Below are 12,224 nucleotides of genomic sequence, written 5' to 3' on the forward strand. Positions count from 1 at the left end.
ACGCAGTAGATCTTCCCAGATCATCCGTCTAGGAGAAGGAAAACACTGAAACTAAGCCAAAGGGGAGGGAGACCTCTTCAGTCTTGGATGATAACCTTCCTAGAGCTGATGACTCAAACAAATTACCGGTTTGCAAGCCTAAGCTGCTTAAGGAGTAAATAGGCTCTTCTATCTCCCGGCTTCTGTGCCTATTAGTCAGGCACAGAGACACTATCTCAGTGATTCGACAGAAACACCCAGCGGTAGATCTTGTTTCTTGGCTAGGACAACGAACGCCGTTTTCCCCATTTCCGGCACAGCCCACCCCTAAAACTGGACATTTGGGAGTGCTTGAGTACAATATATGCCTGAGCAATTAGATTCGGTTGACTTTTTTCTAATGGGTTGAGAGTACCGGATTGACAGTTCCTGGCTGCTGTTCCCGACTGGTAGTACAGGAGCCCTAACTCTTTGGTAGCGCTTAGAGCGGCTGCTCCATCAACAGTTGAATAATATCGGGTTGTTTGTAATGCACTGTCGCGCATGGAAAGGGACCCTGCACTCATCCCCAGTGGGCTTTCCTGAGGCCACAATCCTAATTGGAGAAAGGTCAGCTGATGGTCTACTTGTGATGCATGTCTGATGCTCTGCATAAGCTCTTGTTTAGCTCCCTCTTACCTAAACCGAAACTCTTTAAAAATATGACGACAGTACAATCTAGAAATAAGCTTAAACCAGGCTTAGGGACAAACAAATTCAACTTGCCTCCTCTCTTGAGGCTTGCATTCACAAATATCCGTGGGTTAAGAACTAATTTAGCTGATGTTGAAGCATTTCTCTTAACAAATACCCCGGATATCTTAGCACTAAGTGAGACTAACCTAGACTCCTCCATCCCCTCTAACTACTTTAACATGCCTGGATATCTCCCACTCTGCCGTAAGGACTCTGACAGACACATGGACGGACTTGGAGTTTACATTCGTAATACCCTTCCCCTGACTAGAGAAACAAACCTAGAATCGGATGATCAAGCCTTTATGTTCATTAGACTAAACATGCAACACAGCATTAGCTACTTTTATTTTCTCTACCGCTCTCCCTCGACCCAGGACTGCACCATAATAAACAAAGTTTCTGACAGCATAGACACGGCACTCTCCCTCGACACTAGCGCACAAATACATGTATTTAGTGACTTTAATGTCCACCACAAAAACTGGCTTGGATTCTCTACTTACACAGATGCAGCAGGCAGCACAACTCATAGCTTTACTATATATCACTCCCAATCACAAATTGTAACGTTTCCAACCCGTTTTCCTTACCAGGAAGAACAACACGCATCACTTCTAGATCTGATTTTGACCATTGTTCCTGAGTATGTCATAATGAAGGCCGACAGCCCACTCGGAAACGCTGATCATGCAGTGATAATGGTTGAAATCGCCCTAAACTCTAGAGCCAAAACTGAAGAGCCAGTGCTCAAAACAACGAGATATTATAAAAAGGCTGACTGGGAAGTCATCAGGGAACTAATAAGAGATGCCCCATGGGGAAATATTTTTCTCTCCCTGCTGAACAGTGTGCAAACGAGACCACTGACTGGTTCAAAACTGCAATCGAAGCGCATGTTTTCATGCGGGAATTTTATAGTAAGCCCCACTTTCCTCAATGGTTTACTTCAACTTGCGCAACTGCCATTGCTCAAACATAGCATGCATACCACAGATTTAACAGACATAAGTCCAGTTCAAACATACTGAAGTATATAGAAGCTAGAAATAACATTAAGAAAGAAATAGCGACAGCTAAGAATGAATTTACGGAAACCACTAAAAAGCATCGAAGCACAAAAGCTAGGAACTCGAGACTTCTGGAAAATCTACAACAGTGTAATAAATAATGGGTTATCAATAATTCCCCCACTAACCAACAATCACGAGTTTGTCTCAGCAACCGAGAAGGCTAACATGCTTCCTATTCAGTTAGCCTCAAACTCCACACTGGACCCTTCCAACCACCCCCTACCTGACTTTTCTATGCGCACAGACGCCACGCTAGACGATCTGAAAATCACCTCTGCTCAGGTGCATGCTATCATAAAAAACCTTGACACTTCAAAAGCATGTAGACCCGATATCATCCCAGCTGTGCTATTAAAAAAATCGTCAGCCGAAGTAGCTCTAGTTCTCTCCAAACTCTTCAACGAATGCCTTAATGAAGCTTGCTTTCCAAGCTGTTGGAAAACTGCTTCTGTTGTATTCAAGAAATCTGGCGTACATCTAAACAATATGATATAAATGCCGGAGTGCCCCAGGGGTCTATCCTTTGACCTCTATTATTCCTGATATTCGTAAATGACCTCTCAAACAAAATTGCCTCTGAGATGGGTATATATGCTGATGACACTACACTCTATAACAGGCACGACAGGAAGACGAATGAAAACATTTCTAAAGAAAATGGCCGAAACACTAGAGGAAGACCTCCAATCTGTAGTGGAATGGGGACAAAAATGGTTGGTCACGTTCAATGCCACCAAGACTAAACTAGTTTCATTCAATAATTACAAGAAACCCTCTCTGCCACCAATAGCAATGGCCAACGACTCTTTATCTGAGAGTACATCTTCCAAACTCCTTGGCCTAACGTTCACAGGAAACATGAGTTGGAACAATTACATTACATTGAAGGCATTGCCAGGGCCGCTGCAAGAAAGGTGGGATCTTTTTACCGTGCTAGACAACTACTAACACCCGAAAGTATCCTGTACCTCTATAATACCACAATTCGCTCATGTATGGAGTATTGTTGTCACATTTGGGCTGGTGCATCTGCTACTAGTCTCTCGCTTCTTGACAAGGTTCAAAAGAGAGTCGCAAACCTGATATGCCCTGAATTGGCATCTAAGATTCAGCCTCTGTCCCATCGACGAAATGTTTCATCCCTCTGTCTGTTCTACAAGTATTTTAATGGTGAATGCTCTAACGAACTGTAATTACTGGTGCCCCCACGACGTGAGCACACTCGACACACCCGACAGGCTGCTGAATCCCACCACACACTGTAGAGATCCCTAGATGTAAAAGATCTTTCTACTCCAATAGATTCTTCCCCAGAACCGCTAGACTTTGGAATTCCATTCCAGGTCCCTGCTTCCCCAACAGTACTGATGTGCAGAAGTTCAAGTATAACATGAACCGACATCTTGCTGCCCAAATCCCTACATAGTACCCCAGTAGTTGTTTCCCGTGATAGTAGCCCCCGACACCAAAGTGGCAACTTGCCTTGTTTGGGGTGAAAATGTAATAAAAAATATTCACATGGATTAGAAGTTTAACAGTTATATTTCTTCAAATCATTATTAAACTAAAAAATGGTTGGTGTCGATATTTAAGGAAACTTTTAATCTTTACGCCCTTATACGTATGTAGTTTCAAATAATTGTTATATTCACATGAATTAGAAGGAAGCTTGATTTAATAATAGGATTGACAAAATGAAAAAATAATATTACAAAAATTGACATTTATAGAATTTAACTGTAGGATTTTCAACGAAATTAACGTTTAAAAAAACAAAAACGTAATAATAATATAATTAAAATGTATAGACTTTCACTGTAGGATTTTCAATCAAATTAAAGTTTTGGATACAAAACAAACACATTAAAACAAATGAAAACATTTCTAAAGAAAATGGCCGAAAAACTAGAGGAAGACCTCGAATCTGTAGTGGAATGGGGACAAAAATGGTTGGTCACATTCAATGCCACCAAGACTAAACAATCAAATTAAAGTTTTGGATACAAAACAAACACGTATTAAAACAATTGTTTGATAATAGCGCATTTTGATTTGCATCATAAAAACTCCAGATATATATTAAACTAGATTATATTCTAAGCAACTTATGATGTTTTTGATGAAATAATTATAAGGGGTGTGACTTAAATCCAATAAAATTAACAACAATAAACAATATTAATACATCAAAGTAAATAGTAAAAATATTGAATTTCATTTTTTGCAGATGCTCCTGATTGAACCCGATGATTGAATATTAATGGAATATGATTTTCTTTAAACATTCGATAAACAGTATTATTTGGAAGACGACAGCGACTTCTGTAGGAAAATTTATTGTATTGTGCACTATTATTTACGGATGTTATGGAATAGTTGTGAAAACTTAACACATCTTGAAGGTAATATTAGTTTTGATGAAATATCTGTTTAATTTTCAATGAATCAAAAAATAAAACCGAATCAAAAGTTTAGACTGATGAGAAATCAAACTGGGAAAAGTTTTTTATTTATTGTCTGGAGAAACCAATTGCACTTAAACGGAGCTCAGTATTAAAAAAAGATTAATTTAATATTTGTAGGATGATCCATCCCCAGTTTAAACAAACTGATTTGTAAATTTGGAATAAAAAGGGAAAAGCAATGTTTCGTGTAAAAGTTATAAACATTTTTGTTCTATAAATTATTGTTCAATATAATTATTTTAATGTTTGGTATCTTGTGGGATGATACATCCGCATTTTTAACAAACTGATTTGTAAATTTGGAATAAAAAGGGAAAAGCAATGTTTCGTGTAAAAGGTATACACATTTTTATTCTATTAATTATTGTTTAATATAATTATTTTAATGTTTTGTATCTTGTGGGATGATATATCCGCATCTTAAACTGATTTGTAAAATTGGAATACAAAGGGAAACCCTTTTTTTCGTATAAATTGTATGAACATTTTTGTTTTATAAAATAATCATTAGTTTAATATGAGAACTCACACTTGTGTAAAACAATATTCTTGTAAAGTGTGTTCATATTCTTGTTCTAACACATCGTCGTTGACAGTTACGATCTGATAAATAAAAGTAAGTGATACATATGAGAACTCACTGGGGAAAAGACTAATAATTAATAATAAAAAATGACTGAAATGTTTAGTGTAAAATGTATTAAAAATTTAAAGAATATTTTGAAAAATTAGTTAAACATATTAGAATTCGCACTTGTGTAAAACCACATTCTTGTAAAGCATGTTGAGAGTCTTGTTTTAAAACACAATCACTAGTGAGAAATGAATACTCAAACTGGTGAAAAGCCACATTCATGTGAAGTTTGTGGATACTCTTTTTCTGTAAAATCAAAGTTACTGAATCATATGAGAAGTCATACTGGGGAAAAGCCATATTCTTGTGAAGTTTGTGGATATTCTTGTTCTGTGAAATCATCGTTAGTGAATCATATGAGAACTCACACTGGGGAAAAGCCACATTCATGTGAAGTTTGTGGATATTCTTGTTCTGTAAAATCAAAGTTATTTAATCATATGAGAAGTCACACTGGGGAAAAGCCACATCCATGTAAAGTTTGTGGATATTCTTTTTCTGATAAATCATCGTTAGTTAAACATATAAGAACTCACACTGGGGAAAAGCCACATTCATGTGAAGTTTGTGGATACTCTTTTTCTGTAAAATCAAAGTTACTGGAACATATTAGAACTCACACAGGGGAAAAGCCATATTCATGTGAAGTTTGTAGATATTCTTGTTCTGTAAAATCATCGTTAGTGAATCAGATGAGAACTCACACTAGGGAAAAGCCACATTCATGTGAAGTTTGTGGATATTCTTGTTCTGTGAAATCATCGTTAGTAAGACATATGAGGACTCACACTGGTGAAAAGCCACATTCATGTGAAGTTTGTGGATATTCTTTTTCTGATAAGTCATCGTTAGTGAAACATAACAATTCACACTGGAGAAAAGCCACATTCATGTGAACTTTGTGGATATTCCTTCTCTGTAAAATCATCGTTAGTGGATCATATAAGAACTCACACTGGGGAAAAGCCACATTCATGTGAAGTTTGTGGATATTCTTGTTCTGTAAAATCCAATTTAGTGAAGCATATGAGGACTCACACTCGAAATTGAAAGAAATGGACATTATACTGGTAGTGAGGGGAGCATATGAGCTAATTAAAAGAACCTTCGAAAATACTTAGTAGCAATCCCTGTAAGACCAAGCTATACGGAAATACAGATAGTAGCCATACAGTGAACATTGTGTATTCTTTAAAAAAATGGAATCAAGTGTTAGCCCCAGGGAGGAGCCCCTTGATCGCTTCAAACTAATAAAAGGAAGAGCCACATTCATGTGAACTTTTGGATATTCTTGTATTCGAAAATCATTGTTAGTGATACATATGAGAACTAACACTAGTGAAACCCTATTCTTATGAAATTTGTGGATATTGTTGTTCTTTAAAATCAACTTTGCTGACTCATATGAGAACTCACACCAGGGAAAAGCAATATTTTGAAACATAAACCACTACTGATAACACAAAATGGAAAAGTTACCATGTTCTATTACAAAGACATACCGGCGGCAGATACATAAAAACAAGCCCATCATGCCAGATACTGTAATATGGAACAAGTCTGAAAGAACCCCGATCATTATTAATGTCACAGTCCCAAATGATTTCGACCTGAATATAGCTAAACGAGAATGGATAATAAAAAATTAGAGCATCTGGATGAATAAGAAAGAATCTTCAGAAATACTTAGAGGCAATCGTTGAAGACAAAACTGTAAGTAAATACAAATAATAGCCATGAATAGAAAAGCATCTTAAAACAATCATTGGATATAAATTTAAATCATACCCGAATCAAGTGTTATCTCAAGGAGGGGGCCCTTGATCTTCCAGAACTAAATATGAGATGTTTACTGATACATATGAAAAAGACACACAATTAGAAAATGTCATAGTCTTGCCAAATATTTTGTAAGAATTTCGATTTATTCATATAAGAACTTCAAGTAAAACAGTATTACTTAAATAAACCGAAAACGACTCCTGATTGATGAAACTATTCTGAATAAATATTTTTATAATAGAGCTACACGTGAGACTATAATAGAATATGAGGATGTAATGAATTCTTAAAAAATACGCTTGCGAGAATGTAATATAATTGTTGTGGTAGAGGAAACTAATGAAAAAATTATTGTTGCTCTCTTTTCTTATGAATGTTTCATTATTAATTGGCCACCTGTCTACATAAATATTATTTACACAAATAATATTATAAATCAGACAATTTTTCCGACTGGACTGTGCCAAAACTTTTTTGTAAATAAACTATATTACATGTAGTGCGTCTTTTCTTTACAATTAATAAATATTCATTACAAATATGATAACGCATACGCTAGAAAATTTCTTATAAAATTTGTAGTCTTTTTTATATTTTTAGTTATTGTTTGCTACGTTGGTGACACTCTTATTAGACATAAGTGTTTAGCAATTGATTAGTTGTATTTTTTACATTTGTTTAATATTTTCTGGAACCCTAAATTAACTCAAAGTGAACATAAAATTATTAAACTGCATGTTCCCTCCGACGAATACCATTGTAATATCCCTTTATTTACCAGCAGGAAACGTTTTAAATGTTTTGTTTAATAGTTTAGTTTTCAGCTATTTTCTGTTGACTAACGTTAACAAATCTATATATCTATAAAAGTGAAATCGTCTGTTTATGTGTAAATGTCATTAGAAGGAGATAGAGCAAGTGAGAGAGGTTGAGATAGAAAAACGGAAGCGAAAGAAACAGTGAGATAGAGAAAAAGAGATTAACTCATCATATCCGTAGAGAAAGAGAGTCAGACAGAGGTATACAGAGAGACAAAGACAGACAAAGAGAGATTAAATCATCGGATCGGCATATTATTTATGCAAATTATCATATTTATTAGTTTTCAGCTATTTTCTGTTGACTAACGTTAACACATCTATTTTGAAGACCAAGCTGTAACTAAATAGAAATGTAACACTAAAGAGAGGCCACATCAGACCTGTAGGGTTGATGTGACGTTTCTTTTGGTTAAAAATATTTTTTTGTTCCCGGACGATGATCGGGTTTTGAAGGAATAAAAGTTATTATTAATTTTTTTTTGTCAATAAATTCTGAGCTAAGTCTGTTGTTGAGATGGCGGCGGCAAAAGTGCCTTTGTAGCGAAAAGTTAAAATCACATTCTAAAGTTCAAAAGCGAAAAAGAATGCATAAAATATTTTAGCCAAAATACACAGTCGTTTGATCTGTGAGTTTGACAGTTGAAAAAGTTGGGTTGTTTTTGATCTGAGAGAAACACACGCAGTGACTCGGCATTGTGTTTTAGAACAAAGAATAGGAAAAAAATGAATTGTCTGAAAATTTAAAAACAATAATACATATTTTTATGACGTATCGAGAATTGTCATTTGGTGAATCAGGTCGAACGAAAATTGAAGTTATGAAATATTTTTGCTCGGGTGGGAAAATGTGTTGTCCGATAAGTTCAAAGCGACAAATGCATCCTTGGTCTTTTGACGTAATCAAAATGTCTGATATAGTGGAATGGCCAACAACCAGAACTTACTTCAAAGATAAACTAAAATTCCTTTGAATTATCAAAGCGAAAAATGAGATCAATAGATAATTTTAAAACAAATAAAATCGCGTGATTTACTTTAAGTCAAAGGAAAAATAATTTTCTTGGATATGGTAAAATTCCATTAGTAAGCCAGGGAGGAGTTAAATAATACAACGTGTAAGTTGGGCGTTAATTAAAGGAGGAGTCAATCCAATTTTGGAAATGGACCAATGAAAAAAGGCCCTGTCGAAGTATAATCAACCAATGAGAAAAAGCCCCATCGAATTATAATCAAGCAATTTGATTGGTCGATGACGAACATGGGTGTCGTCATCATTCCATAATTGTATTATAAAAGAAATGAAAAATCAGAGATTAAGTGAGAGTCCGGGTCTGAGATTGGGAATCAGAGTCAAAGAGAGCTAAGTCGAGTTGTTCCGTCTCGGCAGAATCACCTCTCCTCTCTCCCCCCCCGCTTGTTGCCTGATAACTCAACGCTTATAACGTGTCGATCACTTAACGAGAATTACGCAAAGTCCACGATACCGACCAGGTATTTCAGTAACAGAAGCTCAGTTGTAGAACTAACTGCTTGCTTGAATTAATTGTCAATTATATGTATATGCTGTAAATACTTATTTTATGAATTTCCGAAATATATATTATATTAACCAACCTCCGGAGTTTTGTTGCTGATGTGCGTTGATCCCTATATGTGTATATTTCTTTATTTGCCATTTGTGACACCGTATCCATCAACGAACACCCAGAATAACTAGACGATCCACAGAGAACAGGCCTTGAGGACCGAGCATCCGAGAAGAATCCCCAACGCCTTAACGAAGAACTCACTGGGTGACGCGACGTACTAACGGTTGGCAGACATGGTTGCCCAGTCGACATATCATAACTGTACCGACCAGGGTGCAGATCATAACTGGGCCGCGATCAGAGGTTCAAGGTCGTGTAAGGCCACGTTGCAAGGTCACAGAAAGAGCAGCCATGAGGAGAACAGCATCTATTCTCAAAACAATCATTGGATATAAATTTAAACCATAGCCAAATCAAGTGTTATCTTTAGGAGGGTGCCCTTGATCTTTCAAAACTAATAGTAAAATAAAAGAGACAGACTAACAGAGATATACAGAGAGAGACACAAAGAGAGATTAAATCATCGGATCGGCATATTATACAAAAGTAAATGATACTGTTGTTACACCGTTCTTAACATAAACTTTAAGATACAGAGAGAAAAACTACATTTGTTCTTGATGTTTTTTAGGTTTCATTTGTTTCTTTTTCTTGCGGTGATATCTAAAATTATTGAAAACAAGTATTGCAATTATTTATTAAATGCAAAAGTGTTGTCTAACATGTTAGGTGAAAGCCATATAGATTCAAAGGGTGTCCAACATGTTACATCAAAGTGTCCAACATAAGTATTTTCTAGTGTTAGAGTGTTCTGGAAGAATGAATATAAATAAATGTTTATATTATAATACCTCATCAATTCAATGTCTTCTGTTGACTACTGTCGTTTCCTGAATGTATGAATTTATTTTTATGTCAGATGCTTTCGTTAGCTCTTTCTGTGAATTTTACAATGGTGTAACTTACTATTACAGGTCCTGAAAAGACACCTCTTAAAATTAAAAAAAAATAATAATAAACGTGTTATTTTTTCAAATATATTTTTATGCTTATTTGCTAGGTAAATGTCTGAACATTCTTGCAAAAATAAACATTATTCAATTTTATTCTTTAGACAAAATAATTCATGAGTACGTCAAACACAATGTTATCAAACAAAGTCACTTTCGTTTAACAAAAAAAAAGGAACTCAATTTCATACATGATGTATAATTTGGATTTTTTTAAAATAATAAACGCAGTTTTTCCTATATATTTCTTAATGCTTGTTCGCTAGATATATGTCGAAACATTCTTGAAAAAATAAACTTTATTCAAGTTTATTCTTTAAAAAAAAATTAATGAGTACGCCAAACAGAGATTTATCCAAAAAATTAGTTTTGTTTTAAAATCGAAAACATTGACTTCACCTCCGTTGTTGGATATTAAATATAATAAACGCGGTTTTTAATGTATAATTTCATGTTTATTCGCGAGATAAAACGTAAAAATAAGTTTTTTTCTATAGAAAGTTGTTTTCATGACGAAATGAAATTTGACTCGTGGTGTACTTTTTGGAGTCCCAAAAAAGAATCACCGCAATGGAAGAATGAATATAAATCAACGTTTATATTATAATACATCAGAAAATCAATGTATTCTGTTGACTACTGTCGTTTCCTGAATGTATGGATGTATTTTCTGTCAGATGGTTTCGTTAGCCCTTTCTGTGAATTTCACAACAGTGTAACTTCCTATTACAGGTCCTGAAAAGACGCCTCTAAATTTAAAAAAAAAATAAACGTGTTTTTTTTCATTTATATTTTAATGCTTATTTGCTAGGTAAATGTATGAACATTCTTGTAAATATAAACTTTATTCAAGTTTATTCTTTAAAAACATAATTCATGAGTACGCCAAACAGAGATTTATCAAAAAAATTAGTTTTGTTTTAAAATCGAAAACATTGACGTCAACTACGTTGTTGAATATTCAAAATAATAAACGCGGTTTTTAATGTATAATTTCATGTTTATTTGCGAGATAAAAGTGTAAAAATAAGTTGTTTTTTTTTCTGTAGAAAGTTGTTTTTATGATGGAATCAAATTTGGCCCGTGGTGTACTTTTTAGCGAGCTGGCGTCCTAATGTCCTAAAAAAGAAACACCGCACAGCGTTTAACAAAACTTGTCACCCCTACCATTTTTGTAAAGTTTTGTGATTGAAGAAGGGGGGGACAACACAACATAACAATTGTTTCTTTTTTTTTTGCTACGGGTCAGGAGGGAGGTTTACATTTTAAACATAAAATACCGATAAATTTAATGAATTCTATTTTGGCGCAAGTTAGTCTGGGATAAAAAATTTTATGAGACCATTTTGTATTATCATCAAACAATTTGCCATTTATTTATTTTTATTTATTATAGTTAAAGTTTACACTGAAATTTATATCTAAATTTAACACTGGAAAAATAAAACAGACAATGATTAGTTGTATCAGAAAGTGGCCATTAAAAATGATGATCAGAACTTTAATATTACAGCTTACTATTTTTCGAAAATATAATTCAAACCCTAACTTTTTTTTTTAATTAAAGGAGCAAAGACCAAAATTTTAAAAAATAACACGTTTGATAGCAAATTATGCAATATTTGTTTTTTTTAATCCGCTTTCTTTCAAAAAGATTTGAAGAAAACCAACGACATTTTTCTTCCTTCGAGTATTAAAAATCGATAAAAGTTACAAAAATTCACTTACCTAAAAAAAACAATTCAATGTGTAGTTCCATTCTTCATTGTTAAGAATTTATCAATATTTATATTTTAAATTCCATTTATTCATTAAATAAAAGAATTTTTATACGACTATTTGAAATTTTTATCATAAGATTGTTCCTTAAAAAACACTCTAGGAATATTTTTTCTTTTCTCAAAGAAATACATAAATTTTTGATTTATTATATTTTCATTCTTTTTTGTCGAGTTAATTTTTTTTTAAATATCTAAAAAAAGAAAATATTGATTGAACTAGAAAAAAATGTTGTTATCGTCTATTGCTTACCTGAAAATATAAGCAGAACATATGCTTCCAATTAAAAACATAATAATAAAAATCAATGTGGTTTTTAAAAAAAATTGTTTTACACTTCTTTTTTTGTTTTAATTT

Source organism: Euprymna scolopes, chromosome 46 (assembly GCF_053919585.1).
Source record: "Euprymna scolopes isolate OS-2025 chromosome 46, ASM5391958v1, whole genome shotgun sequence".
Taxonomy (NCBI): domain Eukaryota; kingdom Metazoa; phylum Mollusca; class Cephalopoda; order Sepiida; family Sepiolidae; genus Euprymna; species Euprymna scolopes.